The sequence below is a fragment of the Rana temporaria genome, chromosome 6 (assembly GCF_905171775.1).
Source record: "Rana temporaria chromosome 6, aRanTem1.1, whole genome shotgun sequence".
Taxonomy (NCBI): Eukaryota; Metazoa; Chordata; class Amphibia; order Anura; family Ranidae; genus Rana; species Rana temporaria.
Window position 1 is genome coordinate 29,486,654 of NC_053494.1, and position 25,825 is coordinate 29,512,478.

The 25,825-nt window shown below is 45.7% G+C and overlaps 1 protein-coding gene across 1 annotated transcript in view; it reads left to right on the forward strand.

Moving 5' to 3' along the window:
- The first annotated feature begins 19,133 nt into the window (after positions 1-19,133).
- SBK1 (SH3 domain binding kinase 1) overlaps positions 19,134-25,825 on the forward strand; it is a 37,810-nt gene continuing 31,118 nt past the window's right edge. Inside the window, exon 1 of the mRNA XM_040356556.1 lies at positions 19,134-19,218. The gene's annotated coding sequence lies outside the window, so the exon portion shown is untranslated. The remainder of the gene's footprint in view (positions 19,219-25,825) is intronic.

The window sequence follows — 25,825 nt, forward strand, 5'->3', positions numbered from 1 at the left end:
ATTTTTTTACTTATTTTTTTCTTTTTTTACACTTCTTTTCTAATTTTTTTTTTTTTTTTTTACTTTTATTCCTATTACAAGGAATGTAAACATCCCTTGTAATAGGAAATGTGTGTGACAGGTCCTCTTTATGGAGAGATGTGGGGTCAATAAGACCCTAAATCTCTCCTCCAGGCTGAAAAACATGAGATCGGGAAAAATAAATCACCGATCTCATGAATACTGTTGCTTACTAGCCGCAATCGCGGCTTTGTTTACTTACGGGGACCCGGGCGTCGGGTCCCCGAGCGTCGGGTCATCCGTCCACCCAGGATGGGAGATCCCATCTGTGGACGTCAAATGACAATGGGTGGGTATTGAAGTGGTTAATTGATTTTATGGTACAGTGGTGTTTTTTGCAAATGTTCAATTGTTGAAAATGTTCAAATTTTATGCACATTATATGCAACAGCAGTATTTGCACTGTAAACATTTTTTATTTATATAAAGTGTGGGTGAACTTAAACTGTATCGTTATGCTGTGGTTCCTGTAGGCTTTGCGTGCGTGAGTGTGGGGGTGTGCTTTGGGGGGCCCCATGTGGATTTTGCTTGGGGCCCCCAAATTCCTTCAAACGGCCCTGCATAGGATGATCAGAGTGTGCCTAGGCACACCCTGTGCGCACACCTATGGGTGAAGGCCAGCTTTAAAGAGCAGCCCTTGAACTAAAGCCCAGTATCTTTGCCTTGTACTAAAAATATGTCATCAGTCTGCTGCAGGAAAGAAGAAGCATTTCCCCAGTCTCCTGTCTTCCAGTGACCAGACTGCCACATTGTAACTTTGTAGCATATCACTGTAAGAAGCTGGGGAAGAAGCCTCGTCTTTGTCAGACATTTGTGAACACTGCCAAGAAATGTGCAGGTACCAGGATCTCTCTGATTATGTCATTCCTGAGCCAGCATCTCAGTACATACATGCTGACCTTAATGCTGAAATATGTCAGACCAAAGATGGTGCTGTTCTTCTGGAGAAAAACAACTAACTCAGATTTTATCAGCGAAAGGACAGTGAGAGTTAATAAATACCTGGACGTGGTATACTCATACATTACTTGGCATGCATGTATTTACAATGAACGAATCTATCTCATGCTAGGCCCACTTTACCCACATATTCATAAACAGGTACTATGGTAACTGAGTCAAATAAACAATATAGTCATCATAAAGGATGACGTGTATCATTTAACTGTTCACTTAAATCTGCACTTCAGGATAGGCAAATATTATCTAAATTCGTTCATCATGTGTATTCTTCCTTGAGTCTTGGTGTGCTTTGTGCATTTCTTTCAGATCTGTGCAGTAATCCAGTGTGAGACTTCCTCTCTGTGCAGGAACTTCCTGTAATAAAGACCGATCACTGCTGCCCTCTCTTTATGTGCAGGGTGACTGGTCTTGTCTCCGCCCCCTCCTGTAGTTTTCTGCAGACAGCCTGTAGTGTGTGGGGTCTGCTAGGCCCCTCCCACAAATCTACTTTCTGCTCAGACTATGTACAACACAGTGATGATGTCACTGCTACTTTCACAAGGTAACATGTGGGTTTGTAAATGTGTTGATGCACACAAAGGCCCATATTCTGAGTAAATTTCCGCCAGCTGCGCTTAAGGCACTTACACTCCGCTGTCCCAACTTACAGGAGCAGGTGTTGTATTCCTCAAACACTTGCTCCATAAGTTGGGACAGCGGAGTGTAAGTGTCCCGGCGTAGCCTGGCGGATCTCCAAGGGGGCGGCTTCTATTCAAATGAAGCGCGCCCCCGATGCGAAAGAACTGGGCATGCGCCGGGCTTCAAAAAGCCCAGTGCGCATGCTCCAGTTCTCGGCGGAAAACGTCAATGACGCCGACGTGTGCGTCATTGACGTAAAGTCGTATTCAAGAACGACTTACGTAAACGACGAAAAAACACGACGGGGACCCGACGCCATCCGTAACATGGCCTACGCGAGACTTGCGGAAACTTACCCCTCATATAGCAGGAGTAAGTTTCCGCTTACGCAAACGACGTTAGCGACGGTTACGCGACGCAAACTCGTTCGGGAATCGGCGTAGAAGGATCATTTGCATACGCAAATGACTCCTTCACTTAAATGCCATCTAGCGGCGGCCGGCGTCATTGCATTTAAGATCCGCCAGTGTAAGTAACTTACAGATGGCGGATCTTTGTATCTATGCGAAAATGATTCTAAGAATCAGGAGCATAGATACACTGGCCAAAAAAGGGAGATACGATGGAGTATCCTGAGATACTCCATCGTAACTTCTATGAGAATATGGGCCAGTGAGCTTTACTCCAGGTAAGTGACTGAGAAAGTATCACAGATCCTGGATCAGCCTAACTGCCATCAAAGGGGTTGTAAAGGTAAAAAAAAAATCCCCTAAATAGCTTCCTTTACCTTAGTGCAGTCCTCCTTCACTTACCTCATCCTTCCATTTTGCTTTTAAATGTCCTTATTTCTTCTGAGAAATCCTCACTTCCTGTTCTTCTGTCTGTAACTACACACAGTAATGCGAGGCTTTCTCCCTGGTGTGGAGTGTTGTGCTTGCCCCCTCCCTTGAGGGGGCGAGCAGGAGTGTCAGCAAACAACCTTCCGTGCAGCGCAGAACCCCCTAGGGGTCCAGCACTTACTATGCGGCGAGTAGGGTGACCACGTGTCCCGGATTGCCTGGGACTGTCCCGCATTTTGCAGGTCTGTCCCGGGCACATTCATTCCAGGACAATACAGTGTCCCGGAATGAAACTGACACAGCCACCGCCCGGGCCAATCTGATGCCCCCAAAAAAGGCCGCCACATCACCGCTTTACTCACTGACAGTACTTGTCCTGGCCCGAGAATGCCTGGAGGAGTACAGTCCCCGCCCCCTGCTTGTGATTGGGGAAATCATAAATCCCGCCTCTTGTGTCCAATCACTGTGCTGTGATTCGTTACAGCACAAGCTGATTTTTGTGAAGGGAGGGTGTCCCTGAATGGTAGTTTGGAAATGTGGTCACCCTAGCGGCGAGCTGTGTCCTCCTCTCCTCCTGTGTCCTCTGGGCAGCGGCAGCAACGGGTCCAGGTCCACCGTGTCTCCTCTTCCACAGTGCTAGGCATCCAATAGGATTGCCTGGTGCTTTTGCCAATCGGGAATCAGGTCTCACTGACCTGCCTCCTGATTGGCGGGGAGTAACTGTAGTGTGAAAATTGTGAAAAATGAATTCGCTATGGTCACACAATTGGGTGGGAGCGGGGCGCACTCTCTGCGCCCCAAGCCCACCCAATTTTGAAGCCTATAAGAGCATCTGGCTCTAATCAGGTGTTTCAAAAAACACACCCCCGTCATAGGAATTCATACATGTATAGGGAGGGCGGCGCCCGTGCATTGTGAGCTGCCACTGCCCAGCACTCTCTCTACATGACACAGCGTTCTATGCCCAATCATGAGCCCCCCCCCCCCCCCCTGCGGTCATAGCCCTGTGCATGTGTTGACTCTGCATGCTTGCACTCCCTCTTGTAAAGAGAACCTATTCTCTGCAAAGTACGGGTTGCCTATCTATATAGTCTAAATGTTAAACAGGGCTGCATACATCAAATGACATTTCATAAAGGTCAGGATGAACCGTAGCCCATCACAGGGAGATGACAATTTCTATTTCTGGTTGCACACTTCCATAGGGCCCGGAAATGTGATGCCCTTGAGGGCAGCAGCAGTGGGACACCTCACCTCTCTCTGTAATTACATTCTAAATATAATTCTATCATCCTGATCTAATGGCTTTCACCTGATCGTTGTTTTTCCACTGAACGGAAAACTAGTGACATATCATGAATGCGCACAGTGAAAGTCGGTGATTCATTTAAAGGCCTACTCCCGTTCCACCTATACATAATATAACTCTCTTTGTCTAGATGGTTTAATAGAGAAAAATGTTTACCTTTTGCCTCAATCACATAGTAACCTGTGTGCTCCTGTCTTTCCTTCTCCCATGTGGGTAGAATGCTAGATCAATGATCCTGCATTGCACTTAATGACTTTTAGCAAGGGGGCTGCCCCACAACTAGAGAAAGGGAGTAGATTTTGGGAGGCTGATTGTCCAACAGGGATTGTGGAGCAAGGTAAGTATTGCTCTCTTTTACGTCCCCTAGACCAGCATTTCTTGACCTTTTTACCCCAGAGGAACCCTTTCAGGGACCCCCTGGTAAGATCAGTCTATTGAGAGTTATCGATAAAATGCCCCTTACATTGGTAATGGCAAGGGGGAAGAATGCCTGGTAAGCAGGGGTGGAATGACCGTTCGGGCACTCGGGCACTACCCGAGGGCCCCATGCCACTAGGGGGCCCCATCAGGGTTGCCAGCCTCAGTAAAACCAGGGACAGTATGTAAAAATCTGTGTTTTAAAAAAAATCCCAACATTATAGCCAGGGCAGGACTTAGGGTGGTGGGGGCCCTTGGGCTTAATAATTGAAGGGGCCCCCTGGAGCAGAGAAGGGGGGGTGGGTTGTTACCGCCAACCGATCATAGTTGTTGAGGGGGGGGGGCTGGATCCGCTGCTGACGACCGACCTATCGAAATTTTTGAGTGGGGGCAGTGCGCCAAACAATCATACTTGTTGAGCAGGGGGGGGGGGGGGAATCCGCCGACCGATCAAAGTTGTTGAGCGGGGGGGGCAGCCGCTGGACGGACTTCTTACCTCTTCCCCGGGCCGCCTTCAGTCATTTTGGAGTGGGTTGCCGCGAAATTGGATCTGGTACTATGTGGGCACCATCAGAGGTTCAGTTAGCCACAGCTCAAGGAACCAGCGAGGTCATCTAGAGCCCAGGGCGGACCTACCAAACTGCACCCCCCCCTCAAGATGTATGCACATTATGTGTCAGCAAAAATCAAACAAACCCCCCCACCCCACAAAAACAGAGCACTAATCTGCATGCTTACTCCCTAAGCATAAATTCTGCCTCCTCCCAGTACAAATCCACCCCCCTGCTGAAATACCCCTTCTCAGCAGAAATCGTTGCCTCCCCCATACCCCAATTCCCCCTTGCTCAGATGCCCCCCCAAAAAAATGGCCCCTTCTATCACAAAAGTTTTCCTTCCCACTAGTACACATCCCCCACCATCCCCCAAATTCCTCCTCCTAGCAAAAATATTCTCCCCTCCCTCCAACACAAATCCCCCTAAATCACCACACCACTTTTAGCACCCCCCTCAATATGCCCACCTAGAACAATACTTACCCCCCAAATTTCCCCTTCCAACACAAATCCCCTCCTACTCAATCTCCTTATGTGCCCACCTCACATTGCCCAGGGCAGCTGTCTCCCTCCTGCCCACCCCTTGTCCCGGCCCTGAACATGAGGTACATCTCATGATTATAAGATAAAGAGACAAATAAAAAGTATTTGAGCTTAGTGAGACTACAGGTATGTGAGTTATTATAGTCAGTTATTGTTAGGGTCTAATTTAACGGTCATATGCAATAAGTCGTTTTACTATTTTAGTCCCATAATCAAAGACAATTCACAATTACTTTTCAGCATTTTAAATCTGCCGCTTTCATTGAACATTCATATTGATCCTGCCATGAAGTTCCCTGTTCAGGCACCTCCTGTTATAAGGTGTCAGTGCTCTGTGCCTGTCTTCCAATTGTTCTTTTGTGTTGTCACCCTGTCACATTCTTTCTCAATGTAGATTACCAATGGCCACGCTCACCCAATGGCAACGCTCACCCAATGGCCACGCTCACCCACAAAGTGCAGGTATGGTCTACTTTTGCCCTGCCCTGAGAAATGCCATGCATCCATTGCTGGAGTGCATATAGGGAGGAAGTTGCTGGTAAGCGGCTGCAGGAGATCAACGGCACTGAAATGCAACAAAGAATTGTTCAGGTTGCACAGTATGTTATTAAACGAAATGTCATTCAGCTAGGCTTTACATCTACAGTACTTTAATAACCATGTAAGAGCGAAACAGAGAAAACAAAATCTGTTTTCAAAACTGTTATCTCCTCAAATGTAATTTCTTGTTCTTCTGAAAGAACGATATATGTCCCTGTTTATTCAGGTCTTCTGGTGTCACCCCTTGTAACCCTATCCCCCGTAATCTCTGTGGGATGCGGGAATATGACACTGGCTCATGAGGCATTCACATTATTAGAGATAGCTGACAAAATATGTCCATGTAGTCATACAAGAACAAGTCTCCTGCGCTCTGATATTTTAAAAGGAAATGCTATGCAGTGGTGCAGTTCGATTAAAAGTTATCATCTAGAGTCTTGCAGCCCTCCTCAGAATCGTGGGTATTCATAAAACTATAAAAGAGAAGAAAAAGAGCGGAGGGCGCACCGACCTCGTGTGATACTGATAAAAAATATTTATTCAAATAATAAAATCAATGGTTATACTCACACATTAGGAGTTAAAAACAGGCTTTAAAAATGAATACAGCAGGTATCCAGCATCGTCAGTGGAACATGAGTAATTGTTTGGACCAATCAGTAGAAGTAAAAGCTGACGCGTTTCGGGGGCGTACCCCTTTCCTCAGAGCTGACGTGGTCTGCAGTGCTCGAGCACGATTACTCATGTTCCACTGACGATGCTGGATACCTGCTGTATTCATTTTTAAAGCCTGTTTTTAACTCCTAATGTGTGAGTATAACCATTGATTTTATTATTTGAATAAATATTTTTTATCAGTATCACACGAGGTCGGTGCGCCCTCCGCTCTTTTTCTTCTCTCATGTAGTCATACACCATGCTGTAAAATAGAGATATTGAAGATGAGTCACAACACTAAAAATATTTGGTTTCTCAGTAATCTAGGTCAGGAAGTAGATTGTTCTAATTAGTACAGAAAAAGGGAACCGTGGAGTGTTTTTACAGTTTCTGTGATATATTTAACATTTAAACACACACAATCCATTCATTCTAATTGCTATACAATTGAGCTGGCTGGGAATGGATGAACCTGATGCTTCATTGTAGTACTGCCTCTGGTGGTGAATGCTGGTAGCACCTTTTTTTGAAAGTGTAGTGTAGAACAACTGTTATGGTGCCTCTGGTGGTGATTGTTGTTAGTTGGTAGCACCTTTTTTGAAGGAGTAGTGTAAAACAGCTGTCATGGTGCCTCTGGTGGTGATTGTTGGTAGCACCTTTTTTTAAAGTGTAGCGTAGAACAGCTGTTATGGTGCCTCTGGTGGTGATTGTTGGTAGAACAACTGCTATGGTGTCTCTGGTGGTGATTGTTGGTAGCACCTTTTTTTAAAGTGTAGCGTAGAACAGCTGTTATGGTGCCTCTGGTGGTGATTGTTGGTAGAACAACTGTTATGGTGTCTCTGGTGGTGATTGTTGGTAGCACCTTTTTTGAAGGTGTAGCGTAGAACAGCTGTTATGGTGCCTCTGGTGGTGATTGTTGGTAGAACAACTGCTATGATGTCTCTGGTGGTGATTGTTGGTAGCACCTTTTTTGAAAGTGTAGCGTAGAACAGCTGTTATGGTGCCTCTGGTGGTGATTGTTGGTAGAACAACTGTTATGGTGTCTCTGGTGGTGATTGTTGGTAGCACCTTTTTTGAAGGTGTAGCGTAGAACAGCTGTTATGGTGCCTCTGGTGGTGATTGTTGGTAGCACCTTTTTTGAAAGTGTAGAGTAGAACAGCTGTTATGGTGTCTCTGGTGGTGATTGTTGGTAGCACCTTTTTTGAAAGTGTAGTGTAGAACAGCTGTTATGGTGTCTCTGGTGGTGATTGTTGGTAGCACCTTTTTTGAAAGTGTAGAGTAGAACAGCTGTTATGGTGCCTCTGGTGGTGATTGTTGGTAGCACCTTTTTGAAGGTGTAGCATAGAACAGCTGTTATGGTGTCTCTGGTGGTGATTGTTGGTAGCACCTTTTTTGAAAGTGTAGAGTAGAACAGCTGTTATGGTGCCTCTGGTGGTGATTGTTGGTAGCACCTTTTTGAAGGTGTAGCATAGAACAACTGTTATGGTGTCTCTGGTGGTGATTGTTGGTAGCACCTTTTTTGAAAGTGTAGCATAGAACAACTGTTATGGTGTCTCTGGTGGTGATTGTTGGTAGCACCTTTTTTGAAAGTGTAGCATAGAACAACTGTTATGGTGTCTCTGGTGGTGATTGTTGGTAGCACCTTTTTTGAAAGTGTAGAGTAGAACAGCTGTTATGGTGTCTCTGGTGAGGAATGTTGTATTGCAGGAGTGCTCAACCACTGAAACTGCGCCCCTGTGGAAACATTTGAAACCCATCTTTCAGATAACCTTAAAAAAAAAAAACAGCTAACAAAACTAGTGATATTTATCATCCCTTGTGATACCTTGGGTAGTGACATATCCTCTTTATGGAGAAATCTGGGGTTTATTAGACCCCTGATCCATCATCTGCCCTCCAAGGCCAGGAAAATGCAGAACCAATACTGGGAGTGATGAAATCTTCATCACTTAAGGCCTCAGTTTTCACAGAGGAGAGGGAGAAACTGATGTTCCTCCTTCTTCTTTGTGCGCTGCCAATCCGACCAGATGGAATGGGAGAGCCTGGGAGAACAGGGGAGGGCTGAGGCTGAACGCAGCAGGAATAGCGCTGCCATTGTCCATTAGCAAAGGTGCTGAAAAGGAGATCCTGCCTATGCTCGGGAGGAGGGAAGAAGAGACCCTCAGACCCTGGTAAGTGCCTTGCTGCCCAGCCACTCAACAGCGCCCCCTTCATATGGCGCCCATGGCACTTGCCATGGCTGCCATACCCTAGATACGCCACTGCCCTGAATGGCAGTTTGGAAATGTGGTCACCCTATTGCCATCATGTCGTTCCTCAGATCATCAGTGCAAGATATGGAAACTGTAATGTCTATGGAGTAGTATTTGAGGGAATAACATTGAAAATTGAAGAAAAAAAAGGGTAATAAAAGTAAATGATATATAAATAGGATAGGAATTACAGCAAGTATGTTCTAGCTAGAATATATGCAAACGGTGAATTTATACTTTAAAGGAAAGTGGAGACTTCTTAGCTACATTGCAGCTACAGCATGAAGAATACACAAAGGATTTCACTTCAAATAAAGTGAACTGTTTCCTATGGGAAAGTGCACACAGAAGTGTGGAAAGTGCCTTTGATTGCAAGAAAGTAACCCAAGGAAGTCCCTGCTGTGTTTTACAATCATCTGAACACAGAACGACATTAGTAAACCAAGGGCGCAGTGGGTGAGGCTGCCTTCTCCCGTTCTGGATGTGGCGCGGCCGACGTAGCGCGTCTAAAAAGAACTATGCTTAAATACATGGCTTAAGCCCAGCAATACAAAGAGAAGCCACATCCGCCAATAATTAGCACAAGATGACAGAAATTAGCTATATTTAACACACAGGGGCTTTTAATAAACTGTCGGTGCAAAAAAAAAAAAAAGGAACTGCAGCTTGAACCGGAAAGCCTTAATTACCCAAAGTGTTATTTCTATTGGAAAAAAAAGCACCACCTTGTCTTAATTATAATGGAAAAAACGAGAGCTAGGGCTTTGTCCTATTTCAGGAAGACGACACAGAGGCCAAGCTGAAAGCAAAGAAATGAAGGTGGCAGACTCTGCTAGCATATCTAAAAGAACAAAAATGTAATATATTGCAGCTTACTAGTTCTTTGATGCTGCGGCTGCGGTAGCTTTCTTTTTTTTTTAGGCTTTCTTTCTCTATTTTCACCTGGTGATCTTAGAGTGGCAACACTAAAGCCGCTTTAAATAGCATTTTTGATTTGCGATGCTCAGATACAGTGTAGTTCTACTTTAACCACTTGAGACCCGCGCTATTGACAAAAGACGTCAACAGCGCGGCTCTCAGGTGCCAAGTGGACGTCTTTGGACATCTTTTAAAGTGCATTACCCGCGCGCGCCTCTGGGGGGGCGCGCAGCGGTTAAACACTGTCCCGGCGCATCACTGGGAAGCCGATGCGTGTACCTGGCGGCCGCGGTGTCCGCCAGGTACACGCGATCGTCGGTAAGCCAGCAGGGACGTGGATCTCTGTGTGTAAACACAGAGCTCCACGTGCTGTCAGAGGAGAGGAGACCGATCTGTGTCCCTTGTACATAGGGACACAGCATCGGTCACCTCCCCCAGTCACCCCCCCCCACAGTTAGAACACACCCAGGCTACACAGTTAACCCCTTCCTCACCCCCTAGTGTTAACCCCTTCACTGCCAGTCACATTTATACAGTAATTAGTGCATTTTTATAGCACTGATCGCTGTATAAATGTGAATGGTCCCAAAATTGTGTCAAAAGTGTCCGATACGTCCGCCGCAGTCCCAATAAAAATCGCAGATCGCCACCATTTTTAGTAAAAAAAAAATAATAAAAAAAAAAAATCATAATTCTGTTCCCCATTTTGTAGGCGCTATAACTTTTGCGCAAACCAGTCGCTTATTGCGATTTTTTTTTTTTTTTTACAAAAATAAGTAGAAAAATACGTATCGGCCTTAACTGAGAAAAAAAATATATTTTTTTTAAAAAAAATTGGGATATTTATTATAGCAACAAGTAAAAAAAATATATATATTTTTTTAAATTGTCGCTCTTTTTTTGTTTATAGCGCAAAAAATAAAAACCGCAGAGGTGATCAAATACCACCAAAATAAAGCTCTATTTGTGGGGAAAAAAGGACATCAATTTTGTTTGGGAGCCTTGTCGCACGACCGCTCAAATGTCAGTTAAAGCGACGCAGTGTCGGAAGCTGAAATTTCGCCTGGGAACGAAGGGGGTTTATGTGCCCAGTAAGCAAGTGGTTAAAGAGGAGGTAAACCCTCTTATAAGAATCCAGGAAAAAAAAACACCTGCAAGAGAAAGGCATAATGAGCTAGTATGCATAGCATACTAGCTCATTATGTGGCACTTACCTGAAATCGAAGCCCCCGAAGTGCTCCTCGTTCCCCTTCACCGCCGCCATGTCTCCTCGGGGGTTTCTTCCAGGTATCGCCGCTCCGGCCCTGTGATTGACGGTGCAGCGATAACGTCGTGCACAGGACCGGCACAATCCCTTGCATGATCCCATTCAGAATGCCGGGATGCTCAGTGCGCCTGCGCCGTTGTCCACTGCGCGCATGCGTCATAGACATCGGTGCAGTGTTTTCTGCATATATCTCCTTAACCGTGTAGCTCATTGTGTAGAGAAAAATAGAGAACTATTTTCCTGCCGAGAAACCCGAGAGTGTGTATACTTACCTGTCGCCGTGGAAACCCTTGCATGCTTGAAATGACTTTGACGCATGCGCGGTAGCTTCCTATGCATAGGTAGTTTGCAGCAAGATGGCGGCGACGACATCGAATCTGATGAGCGTATGCTCGTCGTACGCAATGACGTCACCGCGTTCTTGCCTTTCAAAAGAACCGCGGTTCTTTTGAAAGGAGTGTCTATACACTTGGGCAGCAAGAGATTCTTGCCAAGAATCTCATCAGGAGACAACGGTGCAGGCGCACTAAGCGTGCCGGTTTTCTGAATGGGATTGTGCCGGTCCCACACGCATGCGCGGGAGTGACATCATTGCCGCTCCGGCCAGTCACAGCGCAGAAGTGGCGATACAAGGAAGACGCTGTGAGGGGACATGGCGGGGGCGGCGGAGGGGAACAAGGAGCGCTTCGGGGGGTTTCGATCTCGGGTAAGTGCCACACAATGAGCTAGTATGCATACTATTATGCCTTTTTCTTGCAGGTTTTTTTTTTTTTACAGGGAAAAACATTTTTGGGTTTACTTCCTCTTTAACTGTTCGAAAAACGAACAAACTGTCTAAACGATGGAATTTCGTCCGATTTTTCGTATAGTGTATGGCCAGCATTAATGTTCCTTTTATGAATGTCAGGTGTAGCAACAGCCAGACTGGGAGAGTGAGGGTCAGCACTAAACACATGCAGATTTTTATCTTAAAGTGGAGGTTCACACGAAAAGTAAATTTTTAACATTAGATTGAGGCTCATTTTGTCAAGGGGAATCGGGTAGTTTTTTTTTAAATCGAAGCAGTACTTACCGTTTTAGAGAGATCTTCTCCGCCGCTTCCGGGTATGGTCTTCGGGACTGGGCGTTCCTATTTGATTGACAGGCTTCCGACGGTCGCATACATCGCATCACGATTTTCCAAAAGTAGCCGAACGTCGGTGCACAGGCGCCGTATAGAGCCGCACCGACCTTCGGCTTCTTTCGGCTACTCGTGACGCAATGTATGGGACCGTCGGAAGCCTGTCGGAAGCCTGTCAATCAAGAAGGAACGCCCATTCCCGAAGACCATACCCGGAAGCGGCGGAGAAGATCGCTCTCTAAAACGGTAAGTACTGCTTCGATTTTAAAAAAACTACCCAATTCCCCTTGACAAAATGAGCATCAATCTAATGTTAAAAAAAAAAACTCCCGCTTTAAATGGAATCTGCCAGAAAAGGAATATGGCGGCTGCCATTGGTGACACGTTACTTGTCTTTTTTTTTCCTTTGCTCTGTGGATCACCAGCCTGCAACAGGCATGTCCGTTTTGTCGGGACAACAGATATGCACTTGTTCTGGGCCAGTGACGCTCTTCGTTGGGAAGCAAGGATCAGGATGACAGCCTTGGGTAATCCAATGACAGCTCTCCTCTTTCTTTATTGACAGATTGCCTTTAAGGAAAGCACAGTGTGGCAGATCACCTATCTAAATGTGTTTGTGCAATCGATACACGTACAGGGCAATCGAATGACATCATGTATGTTTTTCTTTGAACAATGGCGATTGGATCATTTTTCATATCATGTGTGAGCTACCATGGGGTCAAAGTGCTTGTCTGTCAATTACCGGGATGCAACTGGGGCTGAATCAGACCGACAAAAGCGTTTTTAACAGAACTGTAGCAGACATAAGGCAGATTGCAGCGGAATACGGGATTTTCCTGTCTAGATCGCTTTGCCTAAATCTGGGACAGTTCTTACATAAAGGGATACAGAAGAATGGTAATCTTGTTCAGGGAATGCGCTCGCTGTCCCCCTTTGTTGTCACGCAGCTGATGCCCTCCCCTCCAATACTGAAAGAGTTAAGGGAAGCCCAAAACACCTGCTGTTAAAGAGACAGCATTCCCATTTCCACCTCCCTCCCCCCATTTGGCTGACCTAGAAACCAACATCCAGGCTCTAGGACCCAGCTATGGTCGGTCACGTGACTTAGGGACGTAGTGATTTGCAGGAGACAGAGCCCTGAACAATGAATTGAATGGGGGGGGGGGGGGGAGACATGGGGGGTAGATGGAGATAATGTTTTCAAATGGTCGAGGGAAGAATTTGATATGTGCGTTACTAAATTCAAGTGGCCAATTTATTAAGGCAAGCAAAGCCCATTGATTTTAAAGGTGCAATGCAAGAACCAACCATTATCTATTATTATCTATGTATATAGCATTCACAATACACGTCTTGCATCCTACAATCCATGGTAACCACTAATATTCCACATCAGGGCCATCTTAATGCAAGGGCACTGCCCAGGGGCCCCAGGTACATGGGGTCCCCACAATATTCTTGCATTACATCATACTTGCCAACTGTTCTGGATTTGCTGCGACAGTCATGCTTTTTACCAAACTGTCCCAATATAGTTGTGTCCCGGGAAGCGTCTCAGAACCTATACTGTGCCCTCCTGAGCCCAGTATTGTGCCCTCCTGACCCCCCCCCCCATGTACTGCGCCCTTTGTGTTGACTAGTCTTTGATTTATGGAATGTTTTTCTTATGTAAAATCAATTTTATTGGAAGTACTAATGAATATATTATATATTAAATTCTATCAACTATTTATACATATAGGTAGATTCAGAAAGAGTTAGGCCGGCTTATCAGTAGATAAGCCGACCTAACTCAGAATCTACACCGACCTATGTTTAAGCGTATGCTCAAACAGAGATACGCTTAAACATATCTAAGATATGACGGCTTGCGCAGTCCTATCTTAGACTGCAATATTTCGGATGGCCGCTAGGTGGCGCTTCCATTGCGGTCGGCGTAGAATATGTAAATGAACTCACGAACGTACGCCCGGCCACCGCAGTAGTTTTTTGCCGTTTCCGTAAGGCATTAGCAGGCCTAAAGTTATTCCATCTATTAGGTGGAATAACAATGTTAAAGTATGGCCGCCGTTCCCGCCGCGAGATTCGAATTTTTTACGTCGTTTGCGTAAGTCGTCCGCGAATCGGGAATTTACGTTGTTTACGTCCACGTCTAAATCAATAGGCCCGTGCGGCGTACTTAGCTGCAATGCACCCTGGGAAATGTAGGCGCCCGGCGCATGCGCATTATAGAGTAAAAACTTAAAAAACGTGAGGTCAAGCCTCATTACCATAAAACATGCCCCCCTCCCAGACATTTGAATTCAGCGCCCTTACGCCCGCCCGCTTTAGGCTACGCCGCCGTATATTAGCAGGCAAGTACATTGAGAATCATGTACTTGCCTAGCTAACTTACGGCGGCGTAGCCTAAACAGGCTAAGCTACGCCGCCGCAAGTTTAAGCCTTTCTCTGTGAATCTACCTATTTATTTCTTGAGAGTAGGTGCGTAAATTGGGCAGGCTGGTAGGGGCCCCAGGGCATTACTTTGCCCAAAGGCCCATGATGCTATTAAGATGGGCCTGTTTCACATTCCATTATTTAAGTTTCGAACACTAAACCAACGAATTGCTGAAGAGAAAAAACCAACAGAGGTTTAAAGGGAACATCCAATTCATTCAAATGAAAGTAATAAAAATGGATGACCTAAGAACACCAGCCGATTATAACTGTTGCAAGGAAAACACACATCATGGTGCTGCCCAATAATGTCTTGTGGCAAGTGGCCCACAATTTGAAATAGACATTGGGCAGAACATAGATGACTAGATCCATTGATGATGATACACCATGGCTGAAGCCTAGCTAAGGGTATTTATATGCAAAGCACTCTAGAAGTCTCCTGTAACCCCAGAGCAGTTTCTAACAGTGTTGTATAACATGACAATCTCATGTACTATGATAACTATGAAATGTGTCAGCTCTCTCTGGTTGCATCGCCATCTCTTCAACATGGCAGTGGTAAAAATGGGTTTTAATTAGGCTTGCTGGCACAAAGTTCTGCAAGTCAGATATGGTTGAAGACAGGGGATGCTTGTTATGCCACGTACACGCGGTCGAAATGTTCCATGGGAGCTTTTGGTCGGAAATTCCGACTGTGTATAGGCTCCATCAGACATTTGCTGTCGCAGTTTCCGACAACAAAAATTTGAGAGCTGGTTCTCAAATTTTTCGACAACAAAGTCCATTCTCATAAATTCCCTTTCGTGTGTGGACAATTCCGACGCACAAAATTCCACGCATGCTCTGAATCATGTACGAGACGGAAGTGCTCGGTCTGGTAAAACTAGCGTTCGTAATGGAGATCGCACATTTGCCACGCTGTAACGGACTGAAAAGAAAGAGGCTAAAAGGAGCGAATCGTCTCTCACCAAACTTCTACTAACACGACTGGTATTGAACTTCCCTTTAATAGTGCCATCTTACGTGTTGTACAGTACAGACCAAAAGTTTGGACACACCTTCTCATTCAAAGAGTTTTCTTTATTTTCATGACTATGAAAATTGTAGATTCACACTGAAGACATCAAAACTATGAATGAACACATGTGGAATTATACATAACAAAAAAGTGTGAAACAACTGAAAATATATTTCATATTCTAGGTTCTTCCACCTTTTGCAGCAGACACATCTCTAGAACTGATAAGAGGAGACTGTGTGAATCAGACCTTCATGGTAGAATATCTGCTAGGAAACCACTGCTAAAGAAAGGCAACAAGCAGAAGAGACTTGTTTGGGATAAAGAACACAAGGGATGGACATTAGACCAGTGGAAATCTGTGCTTTGGTCTGATGAGTCCAAACTTGAGATCTTTGGTTCCAACCCCCGTGTCTTTGTGCGACGCAGAAAAGGTGAACGGATGGACTCTACATGCCTGGTTCCCACCGTGAAGCATGGAGGAGGAGGTGTGATGGTGTGGGGGTGCTTTGCTGGTGACACTGTTGTGGATTTATTCAAAATTGAAGGCATACTGAACCAGCATGGCTACCACAGCATCTTGCAGCGGCATGCTATTCCATCCGGTTTGCGTTTAGTTGGACCATCATTTATTTTTTAACAGGACAATGACCCCAAACACACCTCCAGGCTGTGTAAGGGCTATTTGACCAAGAAGGAGACTGATGGGGTGCTGCGCCAGGTGACTACCTCTTGAAGCTCATCAAGAGAATGCCAAGAGTGTGCCAAGCAGTAATCAAAGCAAAAGGTGGCTACTTTGAAGAACCTAGAATATGAAATATATTTTCAGTTGTTTCACATTTTTTTGTTATGTATAATTCCACATGTGTTACTTCATAGTTGTGATGCCTTCAGTGTGAATCTACAATTTTCATAGTCATGAAAATAAAGAAAACTCTTTGAATGAGAAGGTGTGTCCAAACTTTTGGTCTGTACTGTACATCACTGAGCTCTTGGCATTCGGAATTTCCGACCGTGTGTATGCAAGACAAGTTTGAGCCAAAATCCGCGGAAAAAAAATCCACGGTTTTGTCCGAATTTCAGATCGTCTGTACGCGGCATTAGAGTGTTCAACAGAAACAACCCTATTTTGGATTATATTGCCCCACACATCCAGATTCCATTGAGTTTGAGTGTCCCTCAGAAACACCCGTATTTAGCACTCTGTGGTTCCTTACAACCAGATTCCACTGGTGTTGAAACACCCCATTTAGCACTATATGGTCCTATACAACCAGACTCTATTGAGCTTATTAGGCAAGCAAGGGTTGACCAAAGTGAAGTAACCCACGACAGATTTGGATCCATTTATGAGATTTATGGTTGGTTGCATATTGGTGAGTATTGCTCCTCATTCCCTGATACAATATAGGCATACCTCCCAACATTTTAAGATTGGAATGAGATTGGAATGAGGGACACCTACTACCAAATGTATGTAGGCATAGGACATGCCCCCCTGCCACACCCCTTTAAAGGAGAAATAACCAAAAAAAGGTTAATTAAATCTACAAGGATTTTTCTTTACCACTACTATTCCTTTATATTGGCTTTTAACATTTAGAAATGCAGCAACTTAGAATTTGGATGAAAGGTTTAGCACTGGAAGACACTTTTTGAAAGATAAAAAGTGCATTTTATATACATCTATATAGATTGGACCAAAATGAGGGACAAATGAGGAGCAAAGAGGGACAGAGGGACATTGCTCCAAATCAAGGACAGTCCCTCGAAATCAGGGACAGTTGGAAGCTATGGTATAGGTGATACATGCTAAATCCTGGCTAGTTGCTATGGGAAACCTTATTTCATACCTTTGTGCTAGTTCTTACAACCAACCAGCTAGATTTTTTTTTTTTAGTGCCCAAGTAACTAAAAACTGACATAGAGTTGGCCACTATTGGGAAAAGCTTAATTTTGTTCTCCATTTAAAAAAAAAAAATAGGATTGGATGAAATAGAGTGCTAGCAAGAGGGCCAGATAAGGTTATCACAGAACAGCCAGAGAGATGGCAATATAGCGGAGAAGAGTAGACAGAGGAGAAGGAGGGAGAACAGAAGAGACGGATAGAGTGCAGGGGAGGGGGAAGCACACAGGATAAACAGGGAGTGGAGAGATTGTCACACAGAATACACACAGAAATAGGGATACGGGGAGAAGAGACAGCAAGAATAACAGAGGGATGAAACAGAGAGCGGCTTAGACCGGGAGAGACAGGCGAGGACATTGACGGGGGAGAGCAGCCTGGAAGAGAACAGCAGAATGAGCTGGGAAGAAGGGAAGGATAGCATTGGCTGCAGGGACTGAGATTACAAACCTGTGAAGGGATAGAACAGCCCAGGCTATAGAAACAAGACAGAACACGGCAAGAGAATAGCACAGGGAGCAGAGACAAAGAGCAACGGCACAGTGTACAGGAACAGAACCAGGAACTGAAGGACAGCACAGTGTACAGGAACAGAACCAGGGAGGAAAGGACAACACAGTGTGCAGGAACAGAACCAGGGAGGAAAGGACAACACAGTGTGCAGGACCGGAACCAGGGACGGAAGGACAGCACAGTGTGCAGGAACAGAACCAGGGAGGAAAGGACAACACAGTGTACAGGAACAGAACCAGGGAGCAAAGGACAACACAGTGTGCAGGAACAGAACCAGGGAGGAAAGGACAACACAGTGTGCAGGAACAGAACCAGGGACGGAAGGACAGCACAGTGAACAGGAACAGAACCAGGGACGGAAGGACAGCACAGTCTGCAGGAACAGAACCAGGGAGGAAAGGACAACACAGTGTGCAGGAACAGAACCAGGGAGGAAAGGACAACACAGTGTGCAGGAACAGAACCAGGAAAGTAAGGGACAACACAGGGTGCAGGAACGGAACCAGGGAAGAAAGGACAACACAGGGTGCAGGAACGGACACAGAACCAGGGATTGAAGGACAGCACAGTCTGCAGGAACAGAACCAGAACCAGGGAGGGAAGGACAACACGGTGTGCAGGAACAGAACCAGAGAAGGAAGGACAACACAGTGTGCAGGAACAGACACAGAACCAACAAAAAAGGGACAGACACAGGACCTACAAAGCAAGGACAATATAGTGTGCAGGAAGCAACACAACTAGAAAAGGACAGACAGCACAGTGTACAGAAACAAACACAGAACCAACAAAAGGAAGGGCAGCACAGTGTTAGGGAACCGAAGCAGAACCAGAGAAGGACAGGCAGCACAGTGTACAGAAGACTACACAGATTCGGGGAAGGATGGACAGCACAGTGTGCAGGAACTGACACTCAACCAGCAAAGGGAGGACAACACAGTGTTCAGGAGCAACAAAAGAGAAGAGGACATAGATGGTGACAGAGGGTGCAGGTGGCAGACAGGAGAAGAAGGAGATCTAGGGCAGACAGTCTGGCTTGCTTCATCTCTGGCCCTGATCACAGCTGGTCCCAGAAATTAAGGTTTGCAGCCAGGTCTGCCCAGTCAGAGGACAGGTCAGGACAGAAAGGCAGGCCCAACCTGTGCTTTTCTGGGGGGGGGCCTTGACTGGTGTGTGACTGGACCTGGCTTTGGCTGCACAAGACTCTCCAGGACAAGTTGGACACGGGATGAAAGGAGCAGGGGGCTTCTCCCAACCTGCATCTGATTACTGACGGCTACAGGTAAGGCAGCCCAATATCTGCAGACTAGCCATGCACCATTAATCTCTGCCGTACCAGACCAATGATAACTCTTGTGTCCACCTCTAAACCAAGCATCACTCTTACAAATGTATACCCACCCTAAAAAGCTAGCTTGTCAGACTATGCCCTTTGACCCTTTCCTTGCCAGACCTATCAATGGCCTTCGCCTAATTGCTATTAAAGACCTGCAGTAATTTGCCCATTAATTAATTAAACCTTTGCACATGCATGATCTATGGCAACTCCTTCTTTTTTTTTTTTTAAGCCAGAGATATCATTACTTCCTTAACACTTTTTTTCTGCCTGGCAACTGCAGACCATCGCTTCAGATATCCTATTAACCACGCTCAGAGTCCCAGGCCTGCAGAACATTGCTCAGTTACCCAGTCCCTGCTACACCACAGATCACAGCCATAACCTTTTAAGTCTGTTTGATATCTTAGAGAATTCGCTAGAAGAATTTCATTAAATAAATAAAAACTCACACAATTATTGAATATCCGGCCTCCCCGGACAAGGAAGGGTTAAGTGAGTCCTATGCCAAATTAAGCACGGATTAAATAGATTGTTCTGATTTTATAAATATGGTCACCACCTTTAAAAAATAAATAAATCCAGCATTTTTTATCTTTTGAACGCCTGCCCTAATAATAACATTGGCAACGAGCCCCATTTTTCCTGGCCCGGCCTTTAAAATACCAGCCAGGTGGCACCCTATGGCTAAGTATTACAAAGGCATGACTTAACAGCAGTGGAGGTTGGCATGTCCTGGAAAGTATGTGTATATCTGTGTGCTTAAGCCTCTCACACCTACACAATGCTTGTGTACATTGAAAGACACTGGGCCTCGCTGTATGAATGATGTCTACAGAACATCACTGTGTGTGTGGATGGACACGGCTACCTCTGCAGAACTGTACATTGTTGATGTGCGAGACGGAGGGGTGAATCACAGACCATTCCGAAGGTCTGTAGGATAATGTGATTCATTATCCATGCCTAGGTCTGTGCCGTTCTCCTTGCTTCTAGGCAGATATTTCTGACAAAGGGAGCTATGCAAAACCTAAAGGTCCATAGGGCCCCACCTTCTGCTTCTGCAATGTCCACCTTCTAGGCAATTGCTCTAGTGATACAGAATATTACTTTTATAGAAATCGTATACAGGTACCTAAACAACATATGCATTCTTTTGTTTTGCAAATGTATTTTAAAATGTTAGAAAAGGTGGAAATATGGAGGCTGGACTGAGACAAAAATTTGGTCCTGGACTTCATTCAGACCGGCCCAAATTAAATTTGCAAACAAGCACAAAAACAGTTTATTAACCACTTAAGCCCCGGACCATTTTGCAGCTAAATGCCCAGGCCAGGTTTTGCGATTCAGCACTGCGTCGCTTTAACAGACAATTGCGCGGTCGTGCGACGTGGCTCCCAAACAAAATTGGCGTCCTTTCCCCACAAATAGAGCTTTCTTTTGGTGGTATTTGATCACCTTTGCAGTTTTTATTTTTTGCGCTATAAACAAAAATAGAGCGACAATTTTGAAAAAAAATGCAATATTTTTTACTTTTTGCTGTAATAAATATCCCCCAAAAACATATATACAAATGTATTTTTTCCTCAGTTTAGGCCGATACGTATTCTTCTACCTATTTTTGGTAAAAAAAATCGCAATAAGCGTTTATCGATTGGTTTGCGCAAAATTAATAGCGTTTACAAAATAGGGGATAGTTTTATTGCATTTTTATTAATTATTTTTTTTTTACTACTATTGGCGGCAATCAGCGATTTTTTTCGTGAATGCGACATTATGGTGGACACTTCGGACAATTTTGACACATTTTTGGGACCATTGTCATTTTCACAGCAAAAAATGCATTTAAATTGCATTCTTTATTGTGAAAATGACAGTTGCAGTTTGGGAGTTAACCACAGGGGGCGCTGTAGGGGTTAGTGTTCACTTAGTGTGGGGGGGTGTGGCTGTAGGACTGACGTCATCGATCGAGTCTCCCTTATAAAAGGGATCACTCGATCGATACGCGGCCACAGTGAAGCACGGGGAAGCCGTGTTTACATACGGCTCTCCCCGTGCTTCAGCCTCGGGGAGCGATCGCGACGGAGCGGCTATAAACGAATAGCCGCGCCGTCGTCCCGGATCGCTCCCCGAGGGAACCCGCCCGCCGCACGCAGCGGGGGGGGGGGGGTCCCGATCGGACCCCCCACCCGCTAGAAGGCAAGGACGTATATATATGTCATTCTGCCTGTCCGTGCCATTCTGCGGACGTAAATAGTCGTGCGACGGGCGTTAAGGGGTTAACCATACACAATTGTGCAAAAAAAAAAACATACGTATCATAACATAAGGAGTCCTCTTTTATTATTTTACTTATTCTCCTCTGTATTTTTCTCATCCTTCTTACATCACTTCATGAAGTGGAGGGTGAGCCGTGCAGCCATTACTTGACAGGCTGTCACTGAAACCGGCCCACTGAGCCATCGACCCACCGGGAAATTTACTGTAGTCCCAATGACCAGTACATGCCTGATGGAGGCAGTTGCTGCCCAACCAGATATAGCCACTTAAGGTGGAGGACGTGCTGGACTATCTTGGTACTGATACAATGACAATATACTATAGTAAAAAAGATATTGTTTAATACATATAAAACATACACAAATATTAAAAACAATACACAACAAAAATCAACAACTACTAACGGGTAACCCCCGTGAGATTTCTGTTGGAGTGGAGTGGAGTTTCCTCTACCGGTTTTGCGGGCTAAGCCGCTTCTTCAGGAAGAGTAGTCTGTGAAACAAATAATGCAAGATAAGATCTTAAACAATGCCTTTATTCCTGTATTATATCGTGTATGTATTGCTTTATATGTATCTTTATGTTTTGGTTCATTGCATTATTTGTAGGGCCGTTACTGATTAAAATTTTCGATTTTTTTTAAATCGATTAATCGACTAATTTCGATTAATTATAACGCACATACATTTTTCGGATCACCACCATATATAGTCCCCACTGTAATATCGACAGACATCTCCCCCACTGTAATATACACAAACATCTCCCCCACTGTAATTTACACAGACATCTCCCCACTGTAATATCCACAGACATCTCCCCCACTGTAATATCCACAATCTCCCCCACTGTAATATCCACAATCTCCCCTACTGTAGTATCCACAGACATCTCCCCCCCCCCACTGTAATATCCACAGACATCTCCCCCACTGTAATATCCACAGACATCTCCCCCACTGTAATATCCATAATCTCCCCCACTGTAATATCCACAGACATCTCCCCCACTGTAATATCCACAGACATCTTCCCACTGTAATATCCACAAACATCTCCCCACTGTAATCCACAGATATCTCCCCCATTGTAATATCCACAGACATCCCCCCACTGTAATATGGTCCCCATCCCCCCCACTGTATAGGAAGATTAGTGCTTGCTTAGACTTACCAGAGAAGCCGGCTGAACACAAGCAGTTGAGGCCGGGTGATGACATCAGAGTGCCGCTCTAGGCTCATCTAGGCCACCACCGGGTGGACCAAGATGGCCGCCGCTCCGGGAGCTAGGTCGAAGCCACAGCCTTTCCTATGGCCAAGGCAGCACGGAGCTCCGCGCATCATGTGGTGTGCCGATATGGTGACCTGTTCGGATCACGGATCATTTACGATCCGTTGCACCACTAGTACCGATCAAAAGAATTTTGATCAATCAAAAAAAATTAACGATTAATCGAGGAATTAATCTTTAATTTCCACAGCCCTAATTATTTGTTTCACAGACTACTCCTCCTGAAGAAGCGCCTTAGTCCACGAAACCGGTAGAGGAAACAGTTCATACTCTACTCCAACAGAAATCTCACGGGGTTACCCTTTAGTAGTTGTTTTTTGTGGTGTATTGTTTTTAACATTTGTGTATGTTTTATATGTATTAAACAATATATTTTTTACTAGACTATATTGTCACTGTATTAGTACTGAGATAGTCCAGCATGTCCTCCCCTTAGGTGGCTATATCTGGTTGGGCAGCATCAGCAACTGCCTCCATATTTCCACCTTGTCTAGTCTTTCTATACAAATTTGGATGATGGTACTTTTTTTCTATTTATTATTGAATATTATGTGAGGCTATATTCAAAAATGTTGCTATTTAAAAAATGTTATCGCTACTTGCATAAATTATTGTGTAACCAGATAACTGTAGTTCTGGGCCCCATAGCAGTTGCATGGTCTGCTTTGGCTATAGTTACAACTTGCTTTGAGACCGTCACCCAAGCCATAACTAGGAATTGAAAAATCTGTGCATTGCTTGGTGGAGAGTGGTACCATTCATAAACCCCGGCAATGAATTTGGTAAAATTTGGCAATTCCGGACTCATAGGCCCAGATTCACAAAGCACTTACGCCGACGTCTAACAAGTTAAGCCGACGTATGTGCAAATGTGCGCCATCGTATCTGTGCGCCAGACCCACAAACTAATATGCGCCTAAAAACAGGCTACACCCCGCCGACGTATCTTGCTTACGCCGGCGTAGAGTGGGCGCACATTTAGGCAGGGAGCATGGTGCCGCTCCCATTGATTAGCCATTCAAAAATGCAAATGAGGAAAATACGGCGATTCACAAACGTGCGTGTGCCCGGTGCATGCTACGCGAGATGCGCGTAAGTTGTACGTCCGGCGTAAAGTTATTCCCCATAAAGGAGGTGCAACCCGGCAACAGACATGCTCAGGTCTGCACCAGGGAACACAAGCCGGCGTATTGTGCGTTGGACCTGTGTCTGGCTGGGCATACGCTATGTTCACGGCGTACGCAGGGACCTGGCGTAGCTTAGGCAGTTTTGCCGGCGTGGTTGTGAGCAGGCGCATAGGGGTGCGTCCATGTCACGGCGCATGCCCAGTTCGTTATACGTACCTGTCTGGTGCTCGGCCCATCATTTGCATGGGGTCACGCCTCATTTGCATGGGTTCACACCCACTTCCACCTACGCCGACGCGCGCCTTCGAAACCTACGCCACGCTGGCGCAGCGTTGGGAGCACTGGCTTGCTGAATGCAATGCTTGCCTCTCTGCGCTGCGTTGGCGTAGCAAACAGTGTGTGCACTACGGCGGTGTAATGTGCGCCCTGCTCTATGTGAATCTGGGCCATAGTTTATATTTAGATGAATTTGATTTTCTTAAGTTCCAGGTCAGATTGCCTGCCCTGTAAAGAAACCCATAACTCAGCTTCTTGTTATTAGAGGAAGATGGTACCACTTATTGGGAATGGAACCTGCAGTGGCAGAAAAATGTTGGCTGCCATCACTGAAATCCTCCTGAAAATTCTGAGTCGCAGAGCTGAAACACACATGGAGCTAGAGAAGTGAAAGGGAAGGCAGAATACCTCATCTACAGAGGGCCGGGGCAAGGGGTGGGCAGGAGGTGCCGGTGTCCTGGGCATTGTGGTATCATGGGAGGTAGGAGGCTCCATGAGGAGATTGGGGGGAGGGGCTTTGTGTTGAATGGAGGTATTTGGGGAGCAGCGGGGGTAAGAATTGTTCTAGGAGGGGAAATTTGGGGGGGGGGGGGGGGTGCTATGGGGGGATTTGAGTTGGAAGGGGGGGATGGGAGAAGAGTATTGTGCTAGATGAAGTGATATGTAGAGGGTGAGGGGGGGATTGCCCTGGGAGGGGGCATTTGGAGTGGGGGGAGAGATTGTGTACTCAGAAGGGGAATTTGAGGGGTAGAGGAATAGTGCTAGGCTGAGTGATTTTTTTTTGGGGGGGGGGGATTTGAACTGGGAGGGGAAATGGTGGGGGCAAAGAATTGTGTTGAGAGGAGGGATTTCAGCAGGGGGGCAGATTTGTCCTGGGAGAAGGGGGAATTTATACTTGGGGGTAAGCATGCTGACACATAATGTTCATATATCTTGGGGGGGGGGGGCGCAGTTTGGCATGTTCATCCTAGGCACTAGAGATGACCCTGTCCCGGCACTTCATCTACATACTTGTTTTTAGCCAGTGGCTTAAAGTGGAGTTCCAGGCTGCGCTCTCCCAGTGGACAGTCAATCTTCTGGGACCTGTCACGTGCCGCCTAGAGGGAGAGGAGGAGTCACCTAGGTGGCCGTAGGAGGAAGGAGGAAGTGGAACACCAATTCCACTTCAAAACGAAGTCGGAATTGCGTCGGAAATGCGGCGGGATTCGGCTGCTAGTGGTGCGGTACTTGCCAGCAGTATTACCGCTGTGTCCCATTGTTTTCAATGGGAAGGAGCGGTGAAGGCGCATAACGCACACCGCTCCTCTCACCCCTCCTAAGATGCTGCTTGCAGGAGATTTTTTTTCTCCCGCCAGCGCATCGCCTAAGTATGGTTTCACATTGAGAATGCTGGGCAGGAGTATTTTTTTCAGCGTTATTTATGCGCTATTTCTAGCGCTAAAGCGCCTGAAATACTCCTCAGTGTGAAAGGGGCCTTAGGTAGGGCTGTCAGGGCTGTCTTTAATATTGATTGGACACTGGGCAAACATTTTCTTGACCCCTCCCGTATCCACTTATCAAATATTTGCGGGCTCAAGGGGC